At 42.0% G+C, this 26194-nt stretch overlaps 2 pseudogenes; both read right to left on the bottom strand.

The window, feature by feature from the left end:
- Window positions 1-20352: 20352 nt before the first annotated feature.
- On the bottom strand, window positions 20353-21837 carry LOC118574578 (annotated as a pseudogene).
- Window positions 21838-22334: 497 nt separating this feature from the next.
- LOC118574852 lies at window positions 22335-24533 on the bottom strand (annotated as a pseudogene).
- Between the last annotated feature and the right edge of the window lie 1661 nt (window positions 24534-26194).

Below are 26194 nucleotides of genomic sequence, written 5' to 3'. Positions count from 1 at the left end.
TTGTTTTTAAGATTTATTTATTATGTATACAATGTTCTGCCTGCATGTGTGCCTGCAGGTCAGAAGAGGGCACCAGATCTCATTAGAGATGATTGTGAGCCACCATGTGGGTGCTGGGAATTGAACTCAGGACCTCTGGAAGATCAGTGTTCTTAACCTCTGAGCCATCTCTCCAGCCCTGTTTTTTTAACCACTAAGTAATACTCCATTGTGTATATGTACCACATTTTCTTTATCCATTCCTTGATTGGGGGGCATCTAGGTTGTTTCCAGGTTCTGACTATTACAAATAATGCTGCTGTGAACATAGTGTCCTTGTGGTATGATAGAGCATCCTTTGGGTATATGCCCAAGAGTACTACATTTTCTTTATTATTTATTGATGGACACCTAGGCTGGTTTACTCCCTGCCTATTTCAAATAGTTGAGCATTAAACATCAATGTACAAGTATCAATGTAGTATGGTTTCTGTAGTAGGCACACCAGTTTACATTCCAATCAGCAATATATAACTTTTTCTTTCTCCATGACTGTACCAGCATTTTTTGTCATTTGTTTTGATGATAACAATTCAAACTGGGATGGCTAAGAATGTTAAACAATTTTTCATGTATTTATTTGCTATGTTTTTGTTTTTATCCCATTCATTAGCCCACTTATTGGTTAGATGATTTGATTTTTTTCTGTGTGTTTATTTTTGTATTTTTATATACTAGATATTAATCCTGTCTGATAAATAGATGGCAAAGTTTTTTTTTCCATTCTGTAAGCAATTTCTTCATTCTGGTAGTTGCTTTCTTTCTTTCTTTCTTTCTTTCTTTCTTTCTTTCTTTCTTCCTTTTTTTTTTGAGGCAGAGGCAGGGTTTCTTTATGTAACCATCATGGCTGTCCTGGATAGTGATTTTCTTTGCTATTTTTTTTTTAATTCCAGGCAACTGCTTTGGTCAGTTATTGGCCTTATCCAGAAAGTCCTTGCCTGTGCATTTATCTTGACATTTTTACCTATGTTTTACTCTAGTAGGTTTAAAGTTTCAGTTCTTATAATAACGGCTTGATCCATTTTGAATTGATTTCTGTGCAGGGTGAGAGATACAGATCTAGTTTCACTCTTCTACATGCCACTATCCATTTGTCTAGCACTGTTCATTGAAAAGTCTGTCCTTTTTCCTGATGTATTTTGGTATATACTTGTCTATCTATCTATCTATATTTGAGACAAGATCTTATATAGGCCAGGCTGGCCTTGAGTTTGTGATAAGGCTAACTTTGGACATCTGATCCTCCTGCCTCTACCTTATAGATGCTGGGATTACAAACATGTGCCACCATGACAAGTTCGAAAGTATGTTTTTGACTGACACCATGGTTGAGAATCAGGTATCTATAGTTGTGTGAGTTTATTTCCAGGCCTCCATTCACTGGTATACATGTCTGTTTTGTGGCGGTAACACACAGCTTTCATTAGTGTGGTTGTATAGTATAATCTGAGATCAGGTATTGTGTTATCTCCAGCATTACTTTTTATGCTAAGGATTACTTTGCTATTCATGGTCTTTTTGTTGTTGTTGTTGTTGTTTGAGACAGGGTTTCTCTGTGTAGCTTTGTGCCTTTCCTGAAACTCACTTGGTAGCCCAGGCTGGCCTCAAACTCACAGAGATCAGCCTGGCTCTGCCTCCCAAGTGCTGGGATTAAAGGCATGCGCCACCACTGCCTGGCCTATTCATGGTCTTATATGCTTCCATATGAATTTTAAAGTTATTTTTTTGTGTTCTCTAAAGAATTTCATTGGAAATTTGATGGCAGTTCTGTTGAATCTATATATATATTATTTTTCAGGATTAATTCTGACAATCCATTGGTACAGGTCTTTGCTGTTTTCACTGTCTTCAGTTTCTTTCTCCTGTGCCTTTCAAAAAAATTAATTTAATTTTTTATGTATATGGTGTTCTGCTTGCATGTATGTCTATGTACCACATGCATGCCTGGTTTCTGTGAGGGACAAAAGAAGGGGTAGGCTGGGTGGTGGTGGCACACACCTTTAATCCTAGCACTTGGAGGCAGAACCAGGTGGATTTCTGTGAGTTTGAGGCCAGCCTGGTCTACAGAGTGAGATCCAGGATAGCCAGGGACACACAGAGAAACCCTATCTCACCCTTCTAGGATTCTGTGACAAATTCCTTTATTCTGTCATGTGAGTTAACCCCCCAAATAGATTCCTTTGATAGATAAGCAGAGTCTGTGGATTGCTAGCAATATAACCCCATCATCCTGTAGCTCAGGGTGTTTTCAAATTTGCTATGTATTGGTGGATGGCCTTGAAATCTTGATCTTGGTGTCTCTGCACAGGCATGAGCCAACACACCCAGGGTTTTTTTTATTTCGTTTTTGGCAAGTTTTTTGCTGGTATAAAGAAAGGCTAGGGGTTTTGTATGTTGATTTTGTATCCTACGTTATTGAAAATAAGTGTCAGGTATAAATTTTCCGGTAGAATCTTTATGGTGTTTCAAATATAGAATCATGTTGTCTGCAATTAAGGATACTTTAGTTTCTTCCTTTCCTATTTGTATCCCTTCGCTTTCTTTCTCTTCTCTTATTACTCTAGTTGACATTTCATACAATATATTGAAAAGGAAATTGAGCAGCCTTGCCTCTTTCCTATTTTAGAGTATATGGTTTAGCTTTTTCCCATTTAGCATAGTGTTGGCTATAGGTTTGCTATATATAATCTTCATTACATTGATAGATTTTTCTTTCCATTTCTAGTTCCTTCAGAGGTTTTATCATGAAGGAAGAAAAGTTGAACTTTGTCACAGACTTTGTATCTTTTGAGATGATCATGTGATTTCTGACCTTACGTCTACTTAGGTGTGTGTTGAACCAACTTTGCATGCCTGGTATGAAACTAACTTGATTGTGGTGTGTGATCTTCTTCTTTTTTTTTTTTTTAAGCCCCAATGGCAACAGTGGCTACACACCCCTGCTGCTCCAAAGGGACTTTTTAAAAAAAAAAGATTTATTTATTTATTATGTATATAGAAGAGGTTGCTGGGAATTGAACTCAGGACCTCTGGAAGAACAGCCAGTGTCCTTAACCTCTGAGCCATCTCTCCAGCCCCCTATGTGATCTTCTTAATGTGTTCTTGAATTTGATTTGCAAGAATTCTTTCTGTACCTATGTTCCTCAGGGATATTGATCTATCCTTTTCTTTTTTGTGTCCTGATCTGGTATTGCTATCTGGATAGTGCTGACTTTGTAGGATGAGTGGTATGTTTCCTTCCCTTTCAATTTTAGGGAGCAATTTGTGGCATATTGGTGTCAGCACTTTGATGAACAAATCCTAAACGGTCTTATAATAAAAACCAGGAGTCAGATATCAGGGTGAAAACTGAAAGATCAGAGAAGCAGAGCAAGCCACAGCCACCACCTCTTACTCACCAACTCCTCAGCCTGAAAGAGCCCAAATTCCTGTCTCCTCCCACCTTGTATTTCTTTCTCTGCCCAGCCATATCACTTCCTGTCTCAACCTTCCTAGTGCTGGCATTAAAGGTGTGTGCCACCACTACCTAGCTCTGTTTCTCTTTTACACTGAATTAGTCTCATATAGCCCAGTGTGGCCTTGAACTCACAGAAGCCCAGACTGGATCTCTGCCTCCCAAGTGCTAGGATTAAAGGTGTGTGCTACCACTGCCTGACCTCTATAACTAACTCTGTGGCTGGCTCTGTCTTCTGATCTTCAGGCAAGCTTTATTTCTTAGATTACAAATATATCACCACAGCACTTTACAGGAGTGGTAGAATTTGACAATGAATTGATCCAGTGGAAGGCTTTTTTTTTTTTTACTGGAGGACTTTAAATTTTTTTGCAATTCTAATTAAAATAATATTTCCCTTTTCCTTTTTCACCTTCAACATCTCCCATGTTCACTCCCTCCAACCCCACCCATAACTGCTTTCACTCCTTTTCTAACTCATAGAATCCTTTTCCTTGATTATTACTATTCTACATATATAAATGCACAAACAGATAATATAACCTGCAGTGTCCATTTAATGTTGCTTATGTGTACATGATTTCAGGGCTGACCACTTGGTATTGGATAATCAATTAGGGGGCTCAACCCTTGGAAAGACTAATAGTCCCTCTCTCAGCAGTCATTAGCTGCCTGTAGTTCTTTTGCTAAGGGTTGGACCCCATGAGATACATGGTGAGACCCTGCCTCCAAAAACAACAGAAAGAATTTACTTAATTGCATCCCAAAGGTTTTTGTAAATGGTGCTTTCATTTGAGTATAGGAGTTTTTAAAATTTCTCAACTTCTTCAATGACCCTCTGCTGATTCAAGAATATATTATTCAGTCTCCAAGTATTTCTCTAGTTTCTGTACCGTTTCTTGCTATTTATTTCTAGTTTATTTTCACCATGTTCTGATAAAACAGAATAAATTATTTTGGTTCTTTTGTGTTTGTTAAAAGTTGCTTTGTGGTCTATAATGTGGGTTTATTTTAGAGGAGACTCCATGGGCTGCTCAGAAGAATATATGTTCCTTATTTGCTGTATATCTGTTAAGTCTGTATGAACTATGCTACAGTTTAACTCAGAAGCTTCTTTTTTCATTTGTTGTTCGAGTGAGCTATCTAAAATTGTGTCATTTTTTTTGCACTGAGGCCATGCTAATATCTGTATTCCTCCAAGTTTTGTATGTGTTGCTAAAGTGAACATTTCATTTGTTTTTTTAATCAAAAATTATTTTATATCTTATCCAAACATAACCCTCAATTTGAGACTAAAAGGTGTTACTTCTCTACTGTTTCCACTTCTTTACTATTATTTAGACAAAACTGACAACAATGGCAAAGGGAAGCTTTTAGTCATTATATTTGGGTGAACATTTTGATGAGAGTAGAGTTCAGAAACCCTAATTGTGATTGTTTAAATACAAAGTTCAACACCTCATTCAAGCGGGAGAGTAGGCCTAACTCCAGAAGTCTTACCAGGACATCAAATCCTAAGTCATGGGCGAATGTTCCATTAGTAACTTTCACATTCTTCCCATATCCAACCTCCTAAGACCAACTTTTTCCTTCTTATCCCTACAAATACAGATACTTCAGATTCTACAAATAGTCAATGAATAATTTTTAAAGGTTTATTTGGGGACTGGAAAGATAGCCAAGTGTTTAAAAGCACTTGCTGCTCCTTCAGAGGATATGAGTATGATTCCCAGCACCCACCTGGCAGCTCATAACTGTCTGCAACTCCAGTCCAAGGGGATGTGATGCCCTCTTCTGGCCTCTGTGGGCACCTGCATCCATGTGCCATACACATATATACACACAACACATATACACCATGGCAGGGAAAAAGAGATAGATACACATACATAATATGAATAAAAAGAGTAAAAATAAATCTTTAAAAATAAATGCAAATTAAATGAAACAAACAAAACCCCTCTCTAACTCTGTTCATCATCCACAAATACAGTATATACTCCTCAAAGACAAACCTATGAAGTGTGATTCTTGCGGTTATATTCATTGTGTGTACTTTACAATCAAACTTCCCAATTTCTTCCTTTGTCTCATCATACAGTACTTTCTTTCATTGTGACAAGAATTTCAAAACTTTTAGTAGAGATTCTTTCTGGTTTCTCTACCTCTGCGGGTCTACTTGAAAGGATCACGTCTGATCTAGCAAAAATTTTATCTGGTAGGTAATCCCAGGGAGCGAAGGAGGGAAGTTAGACAGGGGAAATGGAAAACAATACAATGTCTGTTAATGAGTAGGTTAGTGCTGTGGGCAAATGGCATTCAACTCCACTGGGATTTTGGGAGACTAAATAGAAAGAACATGCCTTAGAGTTTTCCACCTAAGAAACAAGAAAGCTGATGTAGTTTCCTCCCATTCACACTGTTATTTGTTTTGTTGTTGGTTTTATTTCATTTTATTTTATTTTTGAGGCGGGAGGTGGTGGTTCGAGATAGGGTTTTTCTGTATAACAGTTGTAGCTGCCCTGGAACTCACTGTATAGACCAGGCAGTCCTCGAACTCAAAGATCTGCCTTTGCCTCCCAAGTGCTGGGATTAAAGCACCACTACCACCACCACCGCTGCCGCCCAGCTCACATTGTTATGTTCTGATAGGAAATGTCCCTCACAGGCACACAGGTTGAGGGCTTGGTTCCCAGGCAGTGGTACAACTATGAGAAGCTCTGCCAATGCTAGCCGGCAGAGACTAGCTGGAGGAGGTGAGTCACTCAAGATGTATTTTAGGAGGCGATTATCTTGTCCTTGGCTCCTTCCTCTCTTCTGTTTGGTTACTATGAGGTGACCAATGTTAACCGTCCCTTCCCTTCCCACCACAATATGCTGCCTCACCACAACCCATCAATAAGGGACACACACAACTATGGCCTGAAGCCTCTGAAAGCCAAAATACAGATGGCCTGCTTCAAGGTTGTTCGGCCAGGTACTCTGTCAGAGTAGTACAATCTTTTTACTTTAAAATGGAGTCCTCATTGATTAAGGGTTGCTCCTGGTGCCCTTAATGCCTTGACACTTCTTTGCCTCACCTTATATTTTGGTTAAACACACTTGTGTGGACAGAAAGTTCTTAGGCAGAGAGGCAGGGGTGCTTGTAGTAAGAAACTACAATCACAGAAACAATGGATGTCTGTGGCGCACAAGGAGAAGCAACAATAGAGTGCTGCCTATAGGTGGATGTGAGAGAACGGACGTTTTCTTGATATATCTTTACCTCCTGAGGTGGGGTAACAGGTACCTGTGCAATGGTTGACAAAAGGCATCAGGATGGAATGTTTCCTCCTTAGAGAGCACATATTTCCTCTTAGATTTTGAACTTTTAGATTTTTTGTTAGTACAGTCCATAAAAGCTGTACATGGTGGAGAACTCCCTCCCATATGAAGAGGATCAAGGCAGAAGAGAAGAAAGGAAAATTCCACTCCATACAACTAGAGCTTGCGTGCCTATGTTGAGTCTCGGTAATATTCTCTCACAGCTCCTGGTGCCTCCACCTTACTTTCCAGAGCTGCTTTGTTCTGTAGGTACAGAACACCTAAGTATAGTGGCATAAGAATAAGGGTTTGTGTGTTTATTTTCTCACAGACGGGAAGGCTAGAGGTCAGGGGCTGCTGGCGCTTGCTGAACATCTCACCAATGTCAGGGATGATGACTTTGCAGGCTTCTTGACCTTTCTCTCAATGTCTACATTTAAGACAAGAATAAGGGAGAGGAGAGAGTACCTGTGTAAGGAGAGCAAACCCGTTTCCAAAGAAGCCATGGATTAGTTTCTTCCAGGGTTGGAGATTTAGCTCAGTGGTAGAATGCTTGCCTAGCAAGTGCAAGGTTTGGTCCTCAGCTCCAGTGGAAAAATAAAATAAAATAAATAAATTAATTAATTAAAAAAGAATTATTTTCTTCCAACTAATATATCAGCATATTACAAATTTCATGGCTTCAAGGAATACAAGCTTAATATTAATATCTTACAGTTTTGGGCATCAGAAGTCCAAAGTGAGTCTCATTAGGCTAAAATCACTGTTACCAGGGCCAAGTTCCTCCTGTTAGGAAGCTGTAGGAAAGGAAATGTCTCTTTGTCTCAAAAGAGTCATATTCTTGACTGATAGTTTCTTTTCATCTTTATAGCCAATGGCTGCATCAATCTCCCCCCCACACACCGTGTGTGTGTGTGTGTGTGTGTGTGTGTGTGTGTGTGTGTGTGTGTGTTACAAGAACTAGAACCCAGTGCTTTGTGCAAGTTTTTTACTACTGAGTGTAGCAGGAATCTTAAAAGTTCTTATTAATGAAACTCAACCCGAGGCCAGTTATTGGGGTGAATGCTGGAAGATCAGAGAAGCAGAACAAGCCACAGCTATCTCACCTTGCTAGTTCCTCAGCTGGTCTGTTTCCTCAGGCTGGAAGCTTCTGAGTCCTCCTCCACATGACTCTCAGCTGAACTGTGCTGCTCCAAAGCCTGACTGCTAATTCAGGCAAATGCTTAACTAACTACTGAGCCTCTGAGCCTCTTCTATTTCTGTGAGCATGGATTCTTTTGTGATTCTGCAGCCTTCCATCTCCACATTTAAGGACCCGGATATTCTTCTTTTCATTGTATTTGCAGCCTTAGTTTTCCTTTTGACACGCAACCTAATATAGTCACAGATTCTCAGGGTAAGGACATGGAAATTTAGGGGGGATATACATTATATTGCCTACTACAACACACTGAGGTCTCATTAGCCAAAATTCACACCAGAAGGGACCTGGGCAAAATGGGATTGGGAGGGCACATTGACTCAGCTTAACAACAATGGCTGTTATACCTTGACGTAATTCTCTCAGCTTGTCATTTTTTATTTCTTGTATGATTTTATCCTCTAGTCATACAGTCCATGATAAAAAGGAATCATGTTTTATTTACCCCTGTGTTTTCAACGTGTAACCCAGTACTTAAAACATAGCACATTTTAGTCCACACAGGCATGTGTGATGAAGTACACACGCCCACCAAGTGTGCACGCTCATTAAGGACATTTGGGGATAAGTATTAAGCCAGGCATGGTGGTGCATGCCTTTAGTTCCAGCACTTGGGAAGCAGAAGCAAGTGGATCTCTGAGGTCAAGGCCCGCCTGGTCTGCAGAGCGAGTTCCAGGACAACCAGGGCTACACAGAGAACCCCTGCCTTGAACAAAACAACAACAAACAAAACAAAAACAACAAATGAACTGGAAGCAATTTTACTTTTCATATGGAGGAAATGGATAAATGACTGATTTTTTTTCAAAATGAATCCCTGTATATTTATATAATGAAATACCCTGCAGCCTTTATAAACAGTGAGGCAGCTCTTAAATGTAATCACATGACTACTCATGATTTATCATCATGGGAAAATGCAAGTTGCAGAACAGCATGTGTTGTATGACCCTATTTATGTTGTAGAAAATAAACTGAAACTTATTGTCCTGGGGAAGAAAGAACACAAAAATATCAATTTCTTGGTCTGGAAACCTAGATGTGGTAGCATCCTGTGATCCCAGGAGTCAGGAGGCAGAAACAGGATAACCCAGCGTTCAAGGCTAACCTTACTATGTAGCTGGTTCAGGGAAAGCCTGGTCTGCAAGAGACCTTGTCTCAAAAAAACAACATAAAAGCAACAACAAAAAAATAGTTTTTAGAGCCAGCAAGAGGACTCAGCAGGTAAAGGTGCTCCACCAAATGTGACAGCCTGAATTCAGTCCATGGGACCCATATATATATATATAGATAGAGAGCCAACTCCTGAATGTTGTTCCATGACCTCTACAAGCATGTTCACATACACTCTTCTTCCTCCAAAATAAGTAATTGTAAAAATAGAGAAAGGACCCAACTCTTGGTTTTGAAGTATCCAGAAATATGTAGCATATTCTTCTCATGTCTTTGCACTGACTTTTCCTCCTTTCCCATCAATGTATTGAAATATTAATGTATCTCCAACACAGAAAAAAATTAGAGGAAATACTAATACAAATTGCCATAATTGGTGGTTATATTCTCTGTTCATTAAGGTCTCTGTACAATGTTATCTTCATAGAGTTACCTGACTTGATTGAGATATCATCTAAAACAGCAGGCTCTGTCACTCTCCCTTTCTTATCCTCCACTCTATTTTTGTGACATTCTGTGTCCATTTGTCTGTCCCATCCCATGAGGCTGTGGATCGAGGATGTACATTTACCAAGCTGATTGTGATCTGGGCTGCTAGACTACTGCTAGTTTTCAAACCATTTCTAACATTTAGTTAGAACAGTAGTTCACAAAACATGGTCTCCATGCCAACAGCATCAGCATCATCTGGGAACTTGTTAGAAATGCAAATTATCTAAGTCCCACCCAGAATAACTAAGCAAAAAGCCTTGGGAATTGGGCCCAGCAGCCAGTGTTTTAACAAGTCCTCCAGGGGATTGTGGTACCTTGGCATTTTTTTCTCTAGTCAGCACTTCCCCAGTTTTCTTCTTAGGTATCGTTCCCAAGAGGAAATATGGTAATTCTCTCCCCTATTCTGTCCTCCACAATGCATCTTCTCTTCTATAAGATCTCTTTTTCTTTATGTGTTTTTGTGTGAACTACAAGTGTATGTGAGTGCCTGAAGCAAGGAGAGAGTCATATCCCCTGGAGCTGGAGTTACAGGTGGTTATGGGTGCTGGCAACTGAACTCAAGTCCTTTGCAAGTGTACTGAGCCATCTCTCCAGCCCCCAGGCTTCACATTTATGTGGGTGATTTAGCTGCTGTCGCATTCCCAAGAAACCAGCAGCAGAGACTACCATGGAAATCTTGATAAAGTATCAGTGACTGAGGAGATACCAACCAACTACCTGTGAAAGTTAATTGCATTGGTACTCTTATACCTTGAGAGAGATAGGACAGTAAGTTGCCTTCAATGCACTCAGTAAACATTTCACGTTAGTGATCTCCTTGAATTCTTGTGTTGCTTCTAGCTAACCCTACAACTTCCTGTTTTCCTTTGTGGGTTTCACTCTTTAGTAGATCCTTTGCACTGCTTATATGGTTTCAGTTCGTCCTTCCTAAAGAATACAGTCCTCCAGAACCTCTTTCTGAAAGAAAGTTGATACTCATAATGTAGCAGGCACTAATGGTGATTACTTGAATGATCACCCATGTTGGTTTAAAATTGAATGCAATTTTAAGGCAACACTTTACAAATTCAAGTGACTAGACCACCTAGTCCCCATGGTGATGATACCACTGGAAAGCTTGCACAGAAAAGAGGACAAATGGTAAGGCTTGAATGTACAGTGAAGAATACACTGGAAAATCAAAGAGCGTCAATGCCAGCATTAAAATAGTCTTCAGAGTTGCAGAACAGATATGCCTAAAGATCATGCCCAGGGACTGATTATAAATGTTACAGAAGTGCTGCATCAATTAAAGGTCCTCTTGGGGGAAAGAATAAGACCCTAACCTGCTGGCTGGGAATATTTGGCATAAACAGATGAGGCCAAGAAAAAAATAGTCCCCACAGTCCCCTGAACCTTTCTTGCAAATTTAAGTAGCCCTTTATCCCTTCTAAAGGTAGCAATCTTCCTCTTTGATGAGTTCCACTAGAGTGTTCTTCCAATAAGTGCTGATTCTCCTCAGAACCAATCCTCACTACACCTCACTGCCCTCCTACTCTCAGAAGAATTGTTAGATTTCAAGCCGAGTGTGGCTGTGCATTCACAAAATCCCCGAGGTAGAGGCAGGAGGATCAGGTTATTAAAGGCATCCTTGGTCATATAGTGAAATTTAGGCCAGTTTTGGCTAAATGAGATCTTGTCAGCATACCAAACCAAAAGAAATAGACATGTTAGATATCATCCAAGCATGGTGGCTCATGCCTGTAATCCCAGTGCTCAGGAGGCTAGATGCAGAAGAGGTGGGCTACATAGTGAGTGAGATACATAGAAATCCCCGCCTGTCTCAAACAAACAAACAAACAAACAAATCAATTGTTAGATTTCAGCACCTCTCCAATCTCCTAAGGGGAAGGGGAATATGGGCATTTTATGTACATCTGCTCTGAACCTACCTTCCCCTTCAACTCTATTCTTAGAAGTTCTTGGCGTGGCTCTCCCTTGAGTGGCTAGCACCACAATTGGATGTACACTGTTCTTTTCCTAAAGTGTCTCCCTCTACTAATTAATGTCCATTAAAAGCTATTTTAAGCCGGGCAGTGGTGGCACACGCCTGTAATCTCAGCACTCGGGAGGCAGAGGCAGGCGGATCTCTGAGTTCGAGGCCAGCCTGGTCTACAAAGCGAATTCCAGGACAGGCTCCAAAGCTACAGAGAAACCCTGTCTCGAAAAACCAAAAAAAAAAAAAAAGTTATTTTAAAAAAATTGTTGTAATTTTAGGTTGAGGTGTGTGTGTGTGTGTGTGTGTGAGTGTGTGTGTGTGAGTGTGTGTGAGTGTGAGTGTGTGTGTGTGAGTGTGTGTGTGTGTGAGTGTGTGTGTGTGTGTGAGTGTGTGTGTGTGTGTGTGTGTGTGTGTGTGTGTGTGTGTGTGTGTGTGTGTGTGTGTGTGTGTGTGAGTGTGTGTGTGTGTGTGTGTGAGTGTGTGTGTGTGTGTAGGTGTAGGTGTAGGTGTATGTCCGTGTGGATGCCCTTGGAAGCCAAAAGAGAGCACTAGATTCCTTGGAGTTGGAGTTACAGATAGTTGTGAGCTCTTTAACATGTATTCTAGGAACCAAACCCAGGTGGTCTGCAAAAGCATCAAGTGTTCTTAATCACTGAGCTACCTTTCTAGCCTCCCAAGGTTATATCTTTACTGAACAAAAAACATTAACACAGCATTTGGCATATGTTGCCTTAGCAAATATTATCAAAATCTACTTGCCTTTTTGGATGTGGAGCTATGTGGTAGAAAATAAAAATGTTGGGGGCTGGAGAAATGGCTCAGAGTTTAAGAATGCTCACTGCTCTTATGGCAGATGGGGCTGCAGTTAGTTGCTAGCACCCACTTGGTGGATCACAAACATTTGTAACAGTTTTAGGGAGATTGATGCTTTCTTCTGACTGACATCTACGGCACCAGGTATGCACTCATGTGGTGCGTACACATATATGCAGGCAAAAACACCCATATACATAAAATAAAATAAATCTAAAAAACAATAAAAATAAAATAAAAATGTTTACTGTTATTCTCTAACCTCAGTATTATCTGCGGTCATAATCTATTCCAGAAAGAAGTTGATTGTCTTTTTTATCCCACAGACATGATGATGGCATTATCTAGAGATTACACTGAACTGGAAGAATGAAGCACACTAGATGCTTTATGCACAAAGGATAGAAGATAAGCCCATGAAAGCTCAAGCATCTGTTACACGGCTGCTTATAGATGGCCAAGCCATTTGGAGCATGTTAAGACATGTTCTTTTAAAAATCACTTAAAGGGTTTGGGTTTGTGCTTGGCAGAATGCTTGTCCAGCATGCATGAGGCTCTGGATTCTAATCAAAGTACCATACTTGGGAGATAAATACAGGAGAATCAAGAGTTCAGAGCCGTCCTCGACGACATAGGAAGAAGATTGAGGTCATGAATAGATAAATGAATAAACACACTAAAGTCAAGTTGTTTTCTGGTGCATCAATCACCACAAATAAATCCATCTTCAGTAGCCTCTAGGGTTTGGGAGGTAATATATATTATATTAAGGTACATTGCTTTGACCATTTCCTGGGTAAACTGTTAGAAGGCCAATTTTGAGTGGTATCTGAAGAAACAACTCAGCGGCAAATCTGGACAGCAATGCAGACAGTTCTGTTCCTTGGGCCTCATGACTCAGCAAACTCATACAATTAATGCATAAAAATCCAAAAAGAGAAGCATACACTGAAATCCCCAAATCTTCCCAAATAACAAGTTTGATTACCTTTTAGAGGAAGCAGAAACAAACTAGCTTGATATTTAATAGCTCATATCTGAGCACGTGGGAGGCAGGGGGAGAGGCAGGAGGTTATCTCTGAGTTCTAGGACAGTGTGGACTGCACAGAGAATCTCAGTGCAGCCAGGACTACACAGAGAGAGACCCAGTCAAGAGGAACAAAGAAGGAAGGAAGGAAAGAAAGAAAGAAAGAAAGTCAACTGCTTTACATTTATTCCTATGCAGAGACTAACAAGATGGCTGCTGAAGAATGAGGAAAAACAAAATAGGCATTTGATGATAAGGAGGCCCAGCAGAGAAATACATGCACAGACGTTTAGAATGGGCCCCACTGTGAAGATATCATTGTCTCTAAAGTGTATCTGCTATGGAGGAGGCCCCTGTGATCTAATGACCCATTTGAAAGATGTTAGTTGACCTGTTTCCTAAGCTACCCTAGGGCTTGCTCAGAAAGCACAGGAATAAAGCTAGAGACTGTTGAAGTGGGGCCTATGTGCGGACTCAATAGCACTTTTCCCCTCATGGAAGCCGATCTGTCCCCTGCCACTGTTGAATAGGCAGCCTGTTTATCAGCAAAGACCAAACACCGAAACATCAGAAGAGCTCCATTCTTCAGGGGGAGCAGGTAGTCACTCTCCTAGTGGGAAGTTGGTTATACTAGAACTCTTCCACCATGTAGTAGGTTCTAAATGTCTTCACAGGATGAGAAACATGCTTTGAATATGGATTTGCTCTCCGTAGTAGTGATGCTTCTGCTGATACCATCCTGTGGACTGGCAATATTTTGTTTCTCACCCATGGCAGTCCTTTCTAATGTTGCCACTGACAACTCATTTTTAGAATGGAGGATGTGTTGTGATAGGCCAATCCTTGTAGAATTTATTGGTTTCTATCCAGCATTCTATCAACCAGAAGAATGTGGCTTGATAGAATAGTGGAATTTCCTGCTGGAAGCACAGTGTTATGGTTCCAACTAGAAGCCTGCAACTAGTCCCAGCACTCGGGAAGCAGAGGCAGGCAGACCTCTGTGAGTTCGAGGCTAGCCTGGTCTACAGGGCCAGTTCCAGGACAGCTAGGGCTACACTGAGAAACCCTGTCTCAAACTCATCCCCCATCCTCCCACAAAGAAGACTGTAACTAGCAAGTTTAGGGTATTTTCCCAAAGAACCTTAAAAATACTTTTAATAGCTACTGAGCACTGCTGGGGACTAAATCCAGGGACTTTTGAATGAATTCTAGGCACCTATTCTACAAATTGAATTACATCCTTAACACTAGACCATTTTTTTTGAGACACTGGAACTCATTATATATGTTAGGTTAGCCTTGAACTCAGCAATTCTCCTCTTTCAGAGTCCCATGTTCTAGGATGACAGGTATAAACCATCATGCCAGGTTTTTGTATTTGGAACTTTTTAAGTTGGATGCATAGTTTTAAAATTTCCAATGTTATTTTTTTAATAACAATGAAGTTTACATGCACAGTTTTATCTTTGAATCCCACTCTAGCTTTGAGGCTTTCATTAATTGTTGAGGTTTAATATTTTCAGTAGTTTGGGTATTATTTTATCTTTTTAGTGTGAATTTTCCCTGAGCTGTGGTTTATTTCAAAGGATGTTTTTAAGTTTCCAAAGGTGGACATTTTATTTATCATTTTATTATTGCTTTCCAATTTAGTTGCATCAAGGTCAGGAGATTATGATTTGAATGAGAGCGATTCTTTGAATTGTGCTGACACAGGCTTTATTGTGTCTAGTTGATGGTTTTCATAAATGTTCCCTGTGCTGGGCCAACAATAGATGACGCAGTGCCTTTGTGTAGATTAGAAAAATAAGCTGTTTTTCAGGTGGATGCAATACCATGCTTTATAAGTAATTTGGCAAGTGGAGCATACAATCAATGTGGCCCCATTTGTTCCTTTGGTTTGGTACTTTCATAAATGAACACCTGTGACCTTGTTTATGTGTTCTTTCAAAGGATGTTTGTTTTCTGGTTGCTAGGTATAGTGTTTTATAGATATATCCATCAGAAAAAGCTTGTCCTAATTTTCTGCATCATCACTGACTATTTTGTCTACTTTTATATGTCAGTTTCTGAGAAAAATCTCTTAATATGGAGGTAGGATATATTTCTACTTGTAGTACTATTAATTTTCCCTTCACATATTTCAGAGTTGTAACTGAATACAGTTAGGATTGTTTATTTTTTATAATTAATTGAAATTTTATGAATAGCAACCATTTTTCCAGACGAATGTAACTTCTTACAGGACCTCTGTTTTTGCTGGGCGTAATGGCAGACACCTTTATACCCAGCACTTGTGAGGCAAGGGCAGGCAGATATGTGAGTTTGAGACCAGCCTGGTCTACATAGTGAAATCCAGGATAGCCAGGGCTGCACAAAGAAATGCTGTCTCAAACAACGGCAGGAACAAAAGACTTCTGTTTTTTCAACACATAATTCTCACAGCACACAGCATTTACATTTCTAGTTCTTCTTTTTACATATGTGGGCCATTTGGGAAGAATAGTATTAAGATCATGATCTAAACTACCTCTTAAGGTTTAAAAAGGACTCATGGTTTATAAATCATTGAATAATTTAAAAACAATCACTCAATAACCATTGAATAATCAGTTATTCAACCCACTGTACAATGATGCATATATACCAAAGCATGGCTGAATGTCATGATTTACCCAGACATTTAAAAATGTCAATTTTCAGTGGCTTGCCAGTGATGTATTGCAGACAAAATCTGGTTGTTGGTCTATTTTTGTATAGGGTTATGTTTTAATGAGATGTTTAAAAAACAGCTAAACAACAATAAAAAAAATATGTGACAGAGACACATGTGCCTTAAAATTATTTATCATCTGGTTTTATGCAGAAAAAGATTGTTGACCCCTTTTCTGTACAAATCCAACTGAAAGAGAATACTACTGGCATATCCTTATGCATATTAACCTGGACACTGCAGTAATGGACCAGTGCCAGCAGCCCGATTCACTCCTCAAATAATGAGGCACTTTTGTTTCAGTATGTACATTTCCAAAACAATTTCATCTGGAAAGCTGCACTGCTACTTAACTCTACTCCTTGGTAATTAGGCCCACATGTGAAATCACAGTATGCTCAGGGACTACAGTGAAGCAACACAGAGTGGTTCCAATGTCAGTAGTTATTAGTGGTTTGTTAATAAGATCTATAATTTAGATATTGTTGATAGGTGGCATCAGTGCATTATTTAAAGAGCATCTACAAAACATGTATGAACATCCTGATTATTTGCAGAAGAAAAGCTAGTGAAGTCAGTAGATACTTATTTGAAACATGGGAAATTGAATGTAACATGAAGGCAGTAGGGACTAATTTGAAGGGGGAAGGAGAATTAGGGCAACGAAGGGAACTAGTAGGACAGACATTTGAGGGTGATGTGAAGCAAACATGAGTGAAGTATGGTCATACATATGTGAAAACATCGCGAAGAGACTCATTTTGTACGCTTGTTAAAATTAATTTTTCAAAAAGGAAATGGATAAAAAGGAAAACAAAATTAAAAAAACTGTAACTACACCCTCTGGAACACAAAGACTAGGGTCTCTCAGTCATTGCTCCTAAAATGGCCTGGGCTCTATATTAGTTTATAATGGGTGCAGTGGGAAGCTTGTAGCTTGTCAGTAAGGCTTTCAATAAATAGTAAGGAACAGGCCCTTGATTTTTTTCCTTCAAAGGAAAATCAGCTTGGAGTTGTTCAACATATATGATTTCAGTGTGTTAATTAGACAGTTCCTGGCCAGTGCACTATATTTAAGCCACAGAAAAGCATGACTTCCCTTCTTCAAGCGATGGCTAATCATCAAATTCCTTCCTTATAAATCTGTATCTTTTGTGTAGTACATGCATGTGTGTGTGTGTGTGTGTGTGTGTGTGTGTGTGTGTGTGTAGAAGCCAAAGATTGACAATCAAATGTCTTCCTCTGTCACTCTCTACATTATTATTTGAGAGACTGTCTCTCACTCATTCTAGAGCCCACCAAATAGGCTGGCTGGCCAGCAAGCCCCAAGGATCCATCTGTCTCCACCTCCCCGGTGCTGGGATTACAAGCATGTTTTTCCATACTCAGCCTTTCATGTGGGGACTTGGGATCCAAATTCAGGCTCTCAAGCTTTGGTAGCAAGCAAGCACTTTACTATGAATACACATTTTAGATTCTCAGCAAATGCTGCTCAATCCTTAAGTGTGGGTTTGTGTGTGTGTGTGTGTGTGTGTGTGTGTGTGTGTGTGTGTGTGTGATGTTCAATTCAAAACCACCATTGTTATCTTCTTTTGACCCTCTTTTAAATTATTTTAAGTTAGCATAACAAGTAATGAGTTTCACTATGGGGTGTGTGTGTGTGTGTGTGTGTGTGTGTGTGTGTGTAGAAGCCAAAGATTGACAATCAAATGTCTTCCTCTGTCACTCTCTACATTATTATTTGAGAGACTGTCTCTCACTCATTCTAGAGCCCACCAAATAGGCTGGCTGGCCAGCAAGCCCCAAGGATCCATCTGTCTCCACCTCCCCGGTGCTGGGATTACAAGCATGTTTTTCCATACTCAGCCTTTCATGTGGGGACTTGGGATCCAAATTCAGGCTCTCAAGCTTTGGTAGCAAGCAAGCACTTTACTATGAATACACATTTTAGATTCTCAGCAAATGCTGCTCAATCCTTAAGTGTGGGTTTGTGTGTGTGTGTGTGTGTGTGTGTGTGTGTGTGTGTGTGTGATGTTCAATTCAAAAACACCATTGTTATCTTCTTTTGACCCTCTTTTAAATTATTTTAAGTTAGCATAACAAGTAATGAGTTTCACTATGGGGTGTGTGTGTGTGTGTGTGTGTGTGTGTGTGTGTGTGTTTATACTTTATTTTCATTTTATTTCTCCTCTACTGCCCTTTCCATTGATCCATCTACCTCCAGTTATTCCTCCCATTTCTGCTTCCTTATCACACATATTCAATTACACTCTGTTTCCCAACTGTTATGGGACAAAACTTTTCCTGGGGTGACACAATACCCACATCTACTCACCCCAGTTAGAGAACCCGTGACTGACCAAAGTACAGATACTACCAGAGTATAATTTGGTGAACCAATGAGGTTTATTTTTTTTGGGGGGTGTCACTTACAGGAGCAGAAAATGACTCAAAGACAGCTGCATTACCAACCTCCATGCCATCATGGGTGACAGCTCACAAAAGCTGGGAACCTGGAGCACACTCCACAGCTCACAGGTTGAATGTGTCCTTTGCAGGTGCCTCAGTTGGTCTAATTCTCTTCCAAGCAACTTAGCTGGTTTCTGTTTCTTCCAGGCAGCTGGTCTGGTCTGAGAGTCCTTTTTGCAGCTTGGCTCTGCTGCATCTGAGGGAGACTCTCAGCTTTTATTGCTTACTCTGGCACAGAGAGGCCTAGTGAATCTGCTCAGTTTCAGGGACTTCATGAAGCTATTTTGCATTGTTTACCTTTTCCTGCTTAAGAATCTTCCCTGTGGGATGGAATGTTTTAATCTTGAGGAAATGGTTATGTAACACCAACTCTCTTAAGATCTTCAAGTTGAGCATTTTCAAATGATCTTCTATACCTATTGGATTGGTACCAACTTCTTTGTGTATCTTACTCCTGGGAAGCATCTTCCACTTTGGAGCAACTAACCATTCAGAAACAAAGAAGAAATCAGTTTCACTACTACCCAGTAGGAAGATTACCCCCCCCTCCCCATTTTGTCTCAATACATCCTCTACTCTGAAGCTCACGAAGGAAATGGTTTTAATATTCTCTTGGTAGATTGAGCTGGACACTTGTCCCTGAGAATGACTTTCACTGTCTAGGCATCTTTATGATTGTGGTCAATCTTGTCATTCAGACAAACAAACTTCAAAACTTTTTCTAATGTTATGTAACTGTCCAGCCACGTGAGAATTATCAATATTAATCATTAAAAATATTTAGAGATGGCATGATGACACATGCCTTTAAGCAGAAACAGGTGGATTTCTGTGAGTTCAGCCAGGCAGTGGTGGCATATGCCTTTAATGCCAGCACTCGGGAGGCAGAGGCAGGCAGATCTCCATCAGTTCGAGGCCAGCCTGGTCTACAGAGCAAGATCCAGGAAAGGCACCAACACTACAAAGAGAAATCCTGTCTTGGAAAAAAAAAACAAAGAAAAAGAAAGAAAACAGGTGGATTTCTGTGAGTTCAAGACCAGCCCCAACTGCATAGTGGGATCTGTATGTTTCCAGATGCCATGGAGTATCATTTAGCTGAGTTATATCAGCAGGAAGCATTTTTGTGCTATCTATCTATCTATCTATCTATCTATCTATTTATTTTTGTACACCAGCCTGGTCTACAGAGTGAGATCCAGAACAGGCACCAAAACTACACAGAGAAACCCTGTCTGGAAAAACAAAACAAACAAACAAAAACCCAAACAAACAGACAAATAAAAAAGAAATTTATTTACATATTCCAGGGAATCTGAAAATGCTTTTTAGTTGTCTTCTAATATGTTTGCTCTTAGTAAAGTGTGTCAATTGCATCTTCAGTGATCTGTCTTCAAGAATACCATGGAAATGCTCTTTCTCCCCTGAGCAAAAAGCCCAGGACACTTAGCATGTGTTGTGCCCTTCCAGTTACTACTTCCTTAGTAGCTAGAAGATCCTCAGGCTTTCTGCCCTTTGCTGTTTTTCTCCCCTCCTTTGAAAACACTATGAGTTTTACTTTTCCATGTGGCTTTCAGGTGGAATAATTAGAAACACCTTTCTATTGATACACCCTGGCCTGCCACACTTTGGGTCTTAATTTCTAATTTCAATCTTGCTTTGGTTTCCAAAAATCATCTGTGGATTCTGATCCTGGTTAGTGCGCATAGACTTGTATTGTCCCTGCTGGGAATTCCGGCCTCTGTAATCTTTGAGAAGCCCCAACATTGCTTGGGTTTTGTGAACTGGTTTGTCCAGTAGGGTCTCCAACTTGTAATTTATCTCAGTAAGTCATGAGTTTGTTTACTTTTTACTTTTATACCTTGTAAGTTCATTAGAAATGACCTCAGCAAAGCCTGACTTGTGTAGATTGTGATTTCTCCATGTTCCAGTTTCAAGTACAAGTTGCTGAGACTCAAGCCTCTTTTAGAAGGAGTTAAACATTTACCAGGGGGAATTTTCACCTCCTCTGGGACTCTCCCTGTCATGTTAACACCATGCCTTTATGAAGTGTGTTTCAATGAGAACATCCTGAGAGGGATTGTTGCCTCTAGAAGAAGTGTTTTGGGGCTGACCAACTTTTAAAACAAGGTTTCTGGGTTGTAGAATTCAGTTTCGGTGCCTCTCTGTACCCACCTCTACTGTTATCTGGACTTTGAACTCTTCATCATCTGTGCTTTGAAATGTAACATGAAAATATATTGTGGTTGTATTCATTCCACTGTACATTAGGAGGCAGATAGTTCACCACTTATTGACAGAGTCCAGTTGTATTATTGGACTGCCATTGATGGCACCTTCAATTCCTCTTTTGGCTATTTAGCTGGGCGTTCGGTGATGTCGCAAGCCTTTAATCCCAGCACTTGGGAGGCAGAGGCAGGCAGATGTCTGTGAGTTCGAGGCCAGCCTGGTCTATAAAGCGAGTTCCAGGAAAGGCACAAAGCTACACAGAGAAACCCTGTCTTGAAAGAACCACAAAACAAAAAACAAAAAACAAAAAACACTGTTTATTCTTTCTGTGCCATATCTGTCTAATACCAATATTTCTGATACCCCTGTCCCCCGAGACTCACTCTGGTGACTTTCTCCACTGTTACTAGAGAAATCACCATACCAATAGCCTTCTTTGCTCTCTCCTTCCCTTCCTCCTCTCTAATTTTGGTTTCAAGCTTTCAACATGTACTGTACTCAAAGGAGAATTAAGGGAGCAGAGGGGAGAGGTGGGGAGGAGGAGGCATCTGGAAAACAAACAGCCTGACAGTCCAGCTGTTTACAGCCTCTAGCACATCCTCCAATTATATGGCAGAAGAAGGGGGAGGGCTGAGAAGAAAAGGGAGGAAAGAAGAAAAATAACTTAAATAAACACGCGCACAAACAGAGAAAAGAGGAGACATGACCTGAGCTGGTGATCCATGAAGGCAGAGGGGAGGAAGGAAGGGAGGATAGCTATTTTACCCTGTTGAACAAGGGAGCAGGAAGGTAAAAGGAAGAGGAGGGAGGGAAGAGAAAAAAATCAGAAGAGACCCTGGGCCAAGGGAGGAAGGGACATGGAGACAATACAACTCGAGGAAGACGAGGCAGCCCGGCCGGCATGGTCCTGCGAAGGCCTTGGAGTCCTCAGTGCATTTCTGGGGTGGGGCATAGTCTTTAAGGAGCTCCCCTCACCCCAAACACTGAGGCCCCAATGGCTGGACAACAAGAGCCTTTGAAGAGGCAGATGATGTGGCTGGCTGATGCCCCGCTGCAGGCGGGTGCCGGCTGACAGCCTGTCTTCTGTTGGTCCCCCAGCAGGGGATGGACCAGCACGCAAGGTCAGATGCTGGAGTATGAGCTCGAAAGAGAGAGAGAAAAAACAACTGAGAGAGCATGAGTGGAGGTGAGAGGTGGACACAGAACCTGGAGGTCCCTCCCGCCCCATCCTCCTCCACTACTCTCCCAATTATCCCCTCTGAGACAAAAAATTAAAACCTAGGAAAATCTCTACACAGATCCTGGGTAGGAAACAGGGTTAGGGATGCTTGCTCTTCCGGGAGCCTACTCCCCATAAATTAATTTACAAGCCATATCCAGGGCTCAAAAACGAAATCCACAAAGGAGGCTCTGGGCCACAGTCCTAATCGCGTCCTTCTTGATGGGTTCTCAGAAGGCTGGCAGCTGTGCCAGGCCGAGGCCGCAGTCCATGCTGGAATTGTCTGGGCCCATGTAGACAGGCCCAAGGGCTCTAGGAAGGCCTGGCACACGGGTAGGAGACAGACAGTGCAGGGCAGAAGTTTTTCATCGTGACCTTTACGGTGGCCTGAGCTCCTAGTCTGCAAACTTGTCCACAAGTTTGGACATACAAAGTGCATGGCAATAGAGCCAGAAGAAGCGGTGGTAGTTGCCTAGGGCCCAGGCTGCCCTCAGTGCCAATGCATGGGACACACACAGGCGTCTGCCTTCAGCTCCCCAGGAGGCATGCCAGCTCCATAGTGTTGTGTCTAGAGTTCTAGGTAAAGATGTAGTCGTAGATTTGGTATAGAGTACATTCACCCACATTACCTGCCAAGTTTTCCACATACAGTGACTTGAACTGTGTCTGGCACTGGTTGAATTCTTCATGGTCACCCTTCTCCAAGGCAATGCGGGCATGCATCTTATACACCTCCATAGTGAACTTGGTGAGGACTCCTTGCATCCTTAGGTCCTGCCGAATGGACTTCATCTGCTCACGGGCAAAGGCATAGTCCTGCTTCTCTCTGTGGGACTTGACCATTCAGAGACTTCTTCAAAACAGTCACAGGTCGCACAGTTGTTGGGTCTGGGGCACTGGTGAGATGCAGACAGTGCTTTGTGATGTCAGGAGAGGTGCTCACAATCTGAGGCTCCTGCCAGTCAGGGTCAGCTTCATTGCTTTCCAGGTTACTCATCTGCAGCACCAAAGGTTCAAGGCGCAGGCGGCGTGAGTGCCCTCCTGGAAGCGGGTCCTCCAGTGCTGCCATCTTCTTAGGGTGCGATTGCTGAGAGCTAGGTCGTGTCTCTTTCTGCGCTGTTCCCAGCCTCAACCCCATCCATGTGGACCCCGCGACCACCCCGACCCTTCGGGGATGGGTTCCTGTGGCCTACAGGGTGACACTCGTTCCCCGAGTAGGAGCTATCAGAGACTGAGTGGGAATCACTTCTTCAGAAGTGGCAGTTGGGGGACCTGGATGAAGAGCAGAAACAGGAATCCACGCTGGAGAAAGAACTGTTGTAGTCCATGAAGACGCTATGGCTGCCAAACTTGGAAAAGCTGCTACCCCGGGCTCAGCCAGCAACCGCCAGCCCCAGGTGTCCCTCGTTGGGATTGGAAGCCTACCCTTCAGGGAGGGTGAAAGCTGATAGAGGCCTCCCATTGCTTCTTCTTGGGCCTCTCAGTCACGTGCTCTCTGGGTAGCCCAGGCAGAGGCGCTCTGGGCTCCAGTCCATGGTATAGGCAGAGCCACCCTGGAGCCGGGCCTGCAGCAACCTCCTTGAACAGCTTCTCGGTCCTGTCTTTGTCCTTGGCTGTCTCACAGGTGGTGAAGCATGGCTCCACGTATTCCTTCATATCCTGAGGCCCAATCATCGGGCTTCCCAGACAGCCCCCTGGCCCCGCCCAGCCACTGTAGTTCTGAGCTTTCTCAGAGTTGGGCTGAAGGCCAAAGCGGCTTTGCTGACCCTCTCTGCATTGGAGCTGAAGTTTTGCTTGGTGACAGCAAAGAACCGCTCCTGGACGTTGAACTTGAGACCTCCAGTTCAAGGGGCTGGCTTTATGTGGGTCCACAGCTGCTGACCCTTCTTGGCCATGGCAAGCTTTCTGTAGCTGCGTGGCCCTATAGGTGTCTAACTGTGCTGAGTGGCTGGGGCTGTTCCAGGCTGAGGGCCATTGCTTAGACCATGTGTCCTGAGGGTTTGAGGGCTGAGGTGTTTGGGCTTCAGGTATCTGCTGAGGGAAAGCCTAGTAGGCCATACTCTCAGGGACTGAAGGCTGGTTCAGAGTCCCTGGTGCTAGGAAGCCAACAGCTGCTGGGCTGTAGCTGAGCCTCAGGAGCTGGCCACCCCATACTCAGAGCGGGAGCTGTAGCTCTGGTACATGCTCATGACAGGATAGGCATAGTTGTATTGCTGCTACCATTGCTAGTGCTGCTGCTGCTGTAAAGCTGAGGCTTCTGCCTGAGAGACATATTGTGAACTGGCCACAAGCCCACTGCTGTCAGCCTCCTGCCACTCTGGTTTCTTGTGCTTGGGAATCTCCATGCCATTCTCTCTGCTGGCCCCAGCCACCATGCTATACTGAGAAGACTAATCTGTGTTGTGCTCATCATCCACACTGGCTGCCATCTGGACCTTGGGGTGTAGGGAGTGGTCCTGAGAGCCAGCTAGACAAATGTCTGTGACAGTCGTTGGATATGATGGGTGTGACTTTCAATAGCAGGTGAACTGAAAGTAGGCAAGTGGCTTAAATTGTGACAAACACCCTGGCATGTGTTACTGTTGTCACGGCAGGATTGTCAAGATCCAGCCAGGATGGAATCTGCCTATAGGTGATAACAAAAATATTCTGAACCCATGGTGCATATCTTCATAGCACAGCAGTTATCTCAATTCTTCATTATCTTCCAAATGGATGGCAGAAATGTCTTCCTCCTGTAACAAACAAAGGAACAATCAGTTCTCTGCCAATGATGGTCCTTTTCTTCTCTGTTTGCTTATGAAGTTCTTGGAAGTCTTTGGGGGTTATTCCATTTATAAAGGCATAGTGGCTTCTGAATACAACTGCAACCGTTTTTTTTTTAATTTTTTATTTTAGTTAACTTACTTACAATTATTTATTTATTTGTGTGGGTATGGGTACATATGCCCTGCCAAGTGTGTGGAGGTCAGAGGTCAGAGGACGACTTGAAGGCGTAGATTCTCTGCTTCCACCATGTGTTCCTGGGATGGAACACTACTTGTTAGGCTTAGAGGTAGGCTGAGCCATAGGGACAACCCGAGCTTTGTTTTAGAAGAAAGGCTTTCTGACAAATTTCTTTTCAACTGATTTGTTACTGGCAGACTTGTGAAAATACACTCAGGAGAGCCCACTCTTCTGTTATTAAACCCAGGGACTTCTTTCTTTGGTGTCAAGTGACTCCCCTGAACTGTCTGTTCTTGCCTTGTGTGGGCGTCTTCACCATCTTTGATACTGTTGAAAACAATGGAAACAGTAGTAGAAGAAACTTTGGTTTTGCCACTTGAATACATGGCTGGCAGCATGAAAAGAAAAAAAAAGATGTTAGGTCCTTCAGGGTGTTTTGGCTGGCAAGGGTGTGTCCGGGACAAGCACTGGCACCTTCACGCAGTGCGTCAGCAGACATTCCAATGGCTCCTTCTTAACTCTTGGCTGGTTCTGTTTTCTCACTACTTTCTGACCCTTCCATCTCTTTCCCTAACTGCTGTAGTTCCTTCAGCAGTCATGATCTGAGCTGTTCACCAAGGTGTAAACTGCTCAGTTGGCCTGGGAGGGCAGAGCCAGTTCTGGAAGGATTTCCCTGCACACTGTCTTTATAGGAACCAAACAAAACATTGCCCAATGCCACTCCAGGAAGAATGGATGATGCCTGTGGGCTGCTGTTACAGGGATTCTCAAGCCCTTGGTGCAGTGGAAGTTACATCTTGCAGGCCAGCTCCAGGACTGGTGGGCTCCCTGGTTGTTGGGGAAGAGGGGGAGGGGAGGTGCTGCCTCCTTAAGTCTCTTTGAATTTTCTAGTTATTTTCTCTTTAATTCATGTGTGTGTGTGTGATTTGTGCTGGGGATTGAAGCTAGGGCTTAACACACGTTAGACAAATACTCTACCCTTTAGCTACATTCCAGCCCCTAGTCTTTAATCTAATAGCAATGTACCTATCACAGCTTTGTTTTCATAGACCGTTATATTTGTCTAGTGTCTTTTCCCAAGTTTTTCCAAAGTATTTGCAAACTTTTTTGTCCCTGGGCTTTAGGGCTATCTCTAAAAAAGTAG

Source organism: Onychomys torridus, chromosome X (assembly GCF_903995425.1).
Source record: "Onychomys torridus chromosome X, mOncTor1.1, whole genome shotgun sequence".
Taxonomy (NCBI): domain Eukaryota; kingdom Metazoa; phylum Chordata; class Mammalia; order Rodentia; family Cricetidae; genus Onychomys; species Onychomys torridus.
The sequence above is the reverse complement of the archived record's forward strand: the minus strand, read 5'-3'. Positions and strand labels throughout refer to the sequence as shown.